The sequence below is a fragment of the Leptodactylus fuscus genome, chromosome 1 (genome assembly GCF_031893055.1).
Source record: "Leptodactylus fuscus isolate aLepFus1 chromosome 1, aLepFus1.hap2, whole genome shotgun sequence".
Classification (NCBI taxonomy): domain Eukaryota; kingdom Metazoa; phylum Chordata; class Amphibia; order Anura; family Leptodactylidae; genus Leptodactylus; species Leptodactylus fuscus.
The window spans coordinates 323752939-323761137 of record NC_134265.1 but is presented as its reverse complement, the minus strand read 5'-3'; positions in this window follow the sequence as shown (position 1 = coordinate 323761137).

The window sequence follows — 8199 nt, the reverse complement described above, 5'->3', positions numbered from 1 at the left end:
TATTAGCGTGAACTGAGTTTGCACAGGGGTTCTAGTGCACCCTCGGCTCTGCTACATCAGATTGCTACATCTGATGTAGCAGTGCCGAGTGTGCATCAGATGTGTAGTTGAGCAAAACTGACTCAGCACTGCTAAGTCTCTGCATTCGCATAGGAATGCATTGGCCAGCCTTCGGCCAATCAGCGCTGGCTCTGCCGGAGGAGGCGGAGTCTAAGGTCGGACCTGAATGGAGACTGGTGTGGAGCGATCTTAGACTCCGCCTCCTCCAGCAGAGCCAGCGCTGATTGGTCGAGTTCCGTACTCTGGCCAATCAGCGCTGGCCAATGCATTCTATTAGCCCGATGAAGTAGAGCTGAATGTGTGTGCTTAGCACACACATTCAGCTCTACTTCATCAGGCTAATAGAATACATTGGCCAATCAGCGCTGGCCAATGCATTCTATTAGCTTGATGAAGCAGAGTGTGCACAAGGGTTCAAGCGCACCCTCGGCTCTGATGTAGCAGAGCTGAGGGTGCACAAGGGTTCAAGTGCACCCTCGGCTCTCCTACATCAGAGCCGAGGGTGCGCTTGAACCCTTGTGCAGCCTCGGCTCTGCTACATCAGAGCCGAGGGTGCGCTTGAACCCTTGTGCACACTCTGCTTCATCAAGCTAATAGAATGCATTGGCCAGCACTGATTGGCCAGAGTACGGAATTCGGCCAATCAGCGCTGGCCAATGCATCCCTATGGGAAAAAGTTTATCTCACAAAAATCACAATTACACACCCGATAGAGCCCCAAAAAGTTATTTTTAATAACATTCCCCCCTAAATAAAGGTTATCCCTAGCTATCCCTGCCTGTACAGCTATCCCTGTCTCATAGTCACAAAGTTCACATTCTCATATGACCCGGATTTGAAATCCACTATTCGTCTAAAATGGAGGTCACCTGATTTCGGCAGCCAATGACTTTTTCCAATTTTTTTCAATGCCCCCAGTGTCGTAGTTCCTGTCCCACCTCCCCTGCGCTGTTATTGGTGCAAAAAAGGCGCCAGGGAAGGTGGGAGGGGAATCGAATTTTGGCGCACTTTACCACGTGGTGTTCGATTCGATTCGAACATGGCGAACACCCTGATATCCGATCGAACATGTGTTCGATAGAACACTGTTCGCTCATCTCTATTAGTTATTTATACATGTACATGTGTGCCAAAACACTAGAGCATATATGATCAGGCCAGTGGCGTAACTAGGAATGGCGGGGCCCCGTGGCAAACTTTTGACATGCCCCCCCCCCATTCCCAACTGACGCCGAAGACCTCCAACGACCCCCTCCTCCGCACTCTATTATGTCCCTTAGTAAGCCCAGCACACAGTATTATGTCCCTCAGTGGCCACTGCACACAGTATTATCCCCCATAGTGGCCCCTGCACACAGTATTATCCCCCATAGTGGCCCCTGCACACAGTATTATCCCCCATAGTGACCCCTGCACACAGTATTATCCCCCATAGTGGCCCCTGCACACAGTATTATCCCCCATAGTGGCCCCTGCACACAGTATTATCCCCCATAGTGGCCCCTGCACACAGTATTATCCCCAATAGTGGCCCCTGCACACAGTATTATCCCCCATAGTGGCCCCTGGACACAGTATTATCCCCCATAGTGACCCCTGCACACAGTATTATCCCACATAGTGGCCCCTGCACACAGTATTATCCCACATAGTGGCCCCTGCATACAGTATTATGTCCCTTACTGGCCCCTGCACACAGTATTATCCCCAATAGTGGCCCCTGCACACAGTATTATCCCCCATAGTGGACCCTGCACACAGTATTAACCCCAATAGTGGCCCCTGCACACAGTATTAACCCAATAGTGGCCCCTGCACACAGTATTAACCCCAATAGTGGCCCCTGCACACAATATTAACCCCAATAGTGGCCCCTACACACAGTATTAACCCCAATAGTGTCCCCTGCACACAGTATTATGTCCCTCTGTGGACACCCATAAACAATTATTATACTCTGGGGTCTTTTCAGATCTCAGAGTATAATAATCGAAGACCCGGGGAATGAAAACATTTTTAAAAAAACACTGTTACTTACATGTCCCCCGGCTCCTATGCTGTCGACCGCCGCTCACGTCCTTCTTTAATGACGTCGGACGTCACATGACCCGGGAAGCATGCCGGGTTCATGTGACGTCAGAGATGTCAGACAAAGTAGGACGGAGGCCTGGCAGGATCGTGGAGAGGTAAGTAACATGTTTTTTATGTTTCTTACCTCTCCGGTCCGCCGATCATTATACTCGGGGGTCTGCAAAGACCCCTGAGTATAATGATAGTCTTTGTGGGGCCCGCGGTGTCACTTACCAATCCCGGCCCAGCCAGGATCGGCAAGTCAATAGGGCCCGTAACAGCCTATTGAAAAAAAACCCGCAGCGGTAGCGGCTGTCACCTGGCCCCCTAATGTCCCGGGCCCTGTGGTAGCCGCCTCCGCTGCCTCTACGATAGTTACGCCCCTGGATCAGGCGCACCCTCTGTCAGACTGTGCCCCTGGGAAAAATGGATGCCAGCTTGTAGCTGAGAAGTGTTACATTCAGGTGATCTGTTTAGCAGGTTTAATATGCTTCTCCCCGGTGACAGACTCCCTTTAAAAAAACAAGATACAGGCGTCACAGATACCGGCTGGTAGCGGGCTCCTACTGCTGCAGTTATATGACCTTATTTATTACAAGATGGCAGAACCATTGTACCAAACAAGCCCTCTGACCTCTTGTGTCTCCCTATCTCCTCATAGATTGTAAGCTCTTGCGAGCAGGGTCCTCACTCACAATAATAATAATAATAATAATAATAATAATAATAATAATAATAATAATAATAATAATAATAACCCACACAGGCTCCAAATATACATTTAAGTGTACATTTCTAAGTGTCCACCAGATGTCAGCATAACACCAGTCACATTTTAGGCACAGCTTATACTGTAGAGAAATGGATATTTTATGTGCAGAGTTTTTGCACAAAATCCATATATCTTAGTTATTAAATCTTATAACAGGTAAATTCAACAATCCATTAAACTTACACATACATCCTTATTAGAGATGAGCGAACAGTGTTCTATCGAACTCATGTTTGATCGGATATTAGGCTGTTCGGCATGTTCGAATCGAATCGAACACCGCGTGGTAAAGTGCGCCATTACTCGATTCCCCTCCCACCTTCCCTGGCGCCTTTTTTGCTCCAATAACAGCGCAGGGTAGGTGGGACAGGAACTACGACACCGGTGATGTTGAAAAAAGTAGGCAAAACCCATTGGCTGCCGAAAACATGTGACCTCTAATTTAAAAGAACAGCGACGCCCAGGTTCGCGTCATTCTGAGCTTGCAATTCACCGGGGACGGAGGTTTCCGTCCAGTTAGCTAGGGGTTAGATTCTGGGTAGGCAGGGACAGGCTAGGATAGGAAGGAGAAGACAACCAACAGCTCTTATAAGAGCTAAATTCCAGGGAGAAGCTTGTCAGTGTAACGTGGCACTGACGGGCTCAATCGCCGCAACCCAGCTTTCCCAGGATCCTGAATGGAATACACTGTCAGTGTATTCCCGTATACCCGATATATACCCCCGATACCCGTTCCAACGGTGTGCCCCCCCACCTTCACCCCAGAAATACCCTGCAAGTCCCCTAGCAATAGGATTGGGGCTATATACACCCACTATTTTTGCTACTGCCATATAGTGCCATTGTCTCACTGGGAATTCAAAGAATATATTGGGCTTACATATAACTTCAATTCCAGGGAGAAGCTTGTCAGTGTAACGTGGCACTGACGGGCTCAATCGCCGCAACCCAGCTTTCCCAGGATCCTGAATGGAACACACTGACAGTGTATTCCCGTATACCCCATATATACACCCCAAATCCCCGTTCCAACGGTGTGCCCCCCCACCTTCACCTCAGAAATACCCTGCAAGTCCCCTAGCAATAGAATTGGGGCTATATACACCCACAATTTTTGCTACTGGTATATAGTGCCATTGTCTGACTGGGAATTCAAAGAATATATTGGGGTTATGTGCACCCACAATTTTTACTACTGGTATATAGTGCCATTGTCTGACTGGGAATTCAAAGAATATATGGGGGTTATGTGCACCCACAATTTTTGCTACTGCTATACAGTTCCATTGTCTCACTGGGAATTCAAAGAATATATGGGGGTTATGTGCACCCACAATTTTTAATACTGGTATACAGTGCCATTGTCTGACTGGGAATTCAAAGAATATATTGGGGTTATGTGCACCCACAATTTTTACTACTGGTATACAGTGCCATTGTCTGACTGGGAATTCAAAGAATATATTGGGGTTATGTGCACCCACAATTTTTACTACTGGTATATAGTGCCATTGTCTGACTGGGAATTCAAAGAATATATGGGGGTTACGTGCACCCACAATTTTTGCTACTGCTATACAGTTCCATTGTCTCACTGGGAATTCAAAGAATATATGGGGGTTATGTGCACCCACAATTTTTACTACTGGTATACAGTGCCATTGTCTCACTAGGAATTCAAAGAATATATGGGGGTTATGTGCACCCACAATTTTTAATACTGGTATACAGTGCCATTGTCTGACTGGGAATTCAAAGAATATATGGGGGTTATGTGCACCCACAATTTTTACTACTGGTATACAGTGCCATTGTCTGACTGGGAATTCAAAGAATATATGGGGGTTATGTGCACCCACAATTTTTACTACTGGTATATAGTGCCATTGTCTGACTGGGAATTCAAAGAATATATGGGGGTTACGTGCACCCACAATTTTTGCTACTGCTATACAGTTCCATTGTCTCACTGGGAATTCAAAGAATATATGGGGGTTATGTGCACCCACAATTTTTAATACTGGTATACAGTGCCATTGTCTGACTGGGAATTCAAAGAATATATTGGGGTTATGTGCACCCACAATTTTTACTACTGGTATACAGTGCCATTGTCTGACTGGGAATTCAAAGAATATATGGGGGTTATGTGCACCCACAATTTTACTACTGGTATACAGTGCCATTGTCTGACTGGGAATTCAAAGAATATATGGGGGTTATGTGCACCCACAATTTTTGCTACTGCTATACAGTTCCATTGTCTCACTGGGAATTCAAAGAATATATGGGGGTTATGTGCACCCACAATTTTTACTACTGGTATACAGTGCCATTGTCTCACTGGGAATTCAAAGAATATATGGGGGTTATGTGCACCCACAATTTTTACTACTGGTATACAGTGCCATTGTCTGACTGGGAATTCAAAGAATATATGGGGGTTATGTGCACCCACAATTTTTACTACTGGTATATAGTGCCATTGTCTGACTGGGAATTCAAAGAATATATGGGGGTTACGTGCACCCACAATTTTTGCTACTGCTATACAGTTCCATTGTCTCACTGGGAATTCAAAGAATATATGGGGGTTACGTGCACCCACAATTTTTAATACTGGTATACAGTGCCATTGTCTGACTGGGAATTCAAAGAATATATTGGGGTTATGTGCACCCACAATTTTTAATACTGGTATACAGTGCCATTGTCTGACTGGGAATTCAAAGAATATATGGGGGTTATGTGCACCCACAATTTTTAATACTGGTATACAGTGCCATTGTCTCACTGGGAATTCAAAGAATATATGGGGGTTATGTGCACCCACAATTTTTAATACTGGTATACAGTGCCATTGTCTGACTGGGAATTCAAAGAATATATGGGGGTTATGTGCACCCACAATTTTTACTACTGGTATACAGTGCCATTGTCTCACTGGGAATTCAAAGAATATATGGGGGTTATGTGCACCCACAATTTTTAATACTGGTATACAGTGCCATTGTCTGACTGGGAATTCAAAGAATATATGGGGGTTATGTGCACCCACAATTTTTACTACTGGTATACAGTGCCATTGTCTGACTGGGAATTCAAAGAATATATGGGGGTTATGTGCACCCACAATTTTTACTACTGGTATATAGTGCCATTGTCTGACTGGGAATTCAAAGAATATATGGGGGTTATGTGCACCCACAATTTTTACTACTGGTATATAGTGCCATTGTCTGACTGGGAATTCAAAGAATATATTGGGGTTATGTGCACCCACAATTTTTAATACTGGTATACAGTGCCATTGTCTGACTGGGAATTCAAAGAATATATTGGAGTTATGTGCACCCACAATTTTTACTACTGGTATACAGTGCCATTGTCTGACTGGGAATTCAAAGAATATATTGGGGTTATGTGCACCCACAATTTTTACTACTGGTATATAGTGCCATTGTCTGACTGGGAATTCAAAGAATATATGGGGGTTATGTGCACCCACAATTTTTGCTACTGCTATACAGTTCCATTGTCTCACTGGGAATTCAAAGAATATATGGGGGTTATGTGCACCCACAATTTTTACTACTGGTATACAGTGCCATTGTCTGACTGGGAATTCAAAGAATATATGGGGGTTATGTGCACCCACAATTTTTAATACTGGTATACAGTGCCATTGTCTGACTGGGAATTCAAAGAATATATGGGGGTTATGTGCACCCACAATTTTTACTACTGGTATACAGTGCCATTGTCTGACTGGGAATTCAAAGAATATATGGGGGTTATGTGCACCCACAATTTTTACTACTGGTATATAGTGCCATTGTCTGACTGGGAATTCAAAGAATATATGGGGGTTACGTGCACCCACAATTTTTGCTACTGCTATACAGTTCCATTGTCTCACTGGGAATTCAAAGAATATATTGGGGTTATGTGCACCCACAATTTTTACTACTGGTATACAGTGCCATTGTCTGACTGGGAATTCAAAGAATATATGGGGGTTATGTGCACCCACAATTTTTACTACTGGTATACAGTGCCATTGTCTGACTGGGAATTCAAAGAATATATGGGGGTTATGTGCACCCACAATTTTTACTACTGGTATATAGTGCCATTGTCTGACTGGGAATTCAAAGAATATATGGGGGTTACGTGCACCCACAATTTTTGCTACTGCTATACAGTGCCATTGTCTGACTGGGAATTCAAAGAATATATGGGGGTTACGTGCACCCACAATTTTTGCTACTGCTATACAGTTCCATTGTCTCACTGGGAATTCAAAGAATATATGGGGGTTATGTGCACCCACAATTTTTAATACTGGTATACAGTGCCATTGTCTGACTGGGAATTCAAAGAATATATTGGGGTTATGTGCACCCACAATTTTTACTACTGGTATACAGTGCCATTGTCTGACTGGGAATTCAAAGAATATATGGGGGTTATGTGCACCCACAATTTTTAATACTGGTATACAGTGCCATTGTCTGACTGGGAATTCAAAGAATATATTGGGGTTATGTGCACCCACAATTTTTACTACTGGTATACAGTGCCATTGTCTGACTGGGAATTCAAAGAATATATGGGGGTTATGTGCACCCACAATTTTTACTACTGGTATACAGTGCCATTGTCTGACTGGGAATTCAAAGAATATATGGGGGCTATGTGCACCCACAATTTTTAATACTGGTATACAGTGCCATTGTCTGACTGGGAATTCAAAGAATATATTGGGGTTATGTGCACCCACAATTTTTACTACTGGTATACAGTGCCATTGTCTGACTGGGAATTCAAAGAATATATGGGGGTTATGTGCACCCACAATTTTTACTACTGGTATACAGTGCCATTGTCTGACTGGGAATTCAAAGAATATATGGGGGTTATGTGCACCCATAATTTTTAATACTGGTATACAGTGCCATTGTCTGACTGGGAATTCAAAGAATATATTGGGGTTATGTGCACCCACAATTTTTACTACTGGTATACAGTGCCATTGTCTGACTGGGAATTCAAAGAATATATGGGGGTTATGTGCACCCACAATTTTTAATACTGGTATACAGTGCCATTGTCTGACTGGGAATTCAAAGAATATATGGGGGTTACGTGCACCCACAATTTTTACTACTGGTATACAGTGCCATTGTCTGACTGGGAATTCAAAGAATATATGGGGGTTATGTGCACCCACAATTTTTACTACTGGTATACAGTGCCATTGTCTGACTGGGAATTCAAAGAATATATGGGGGTTA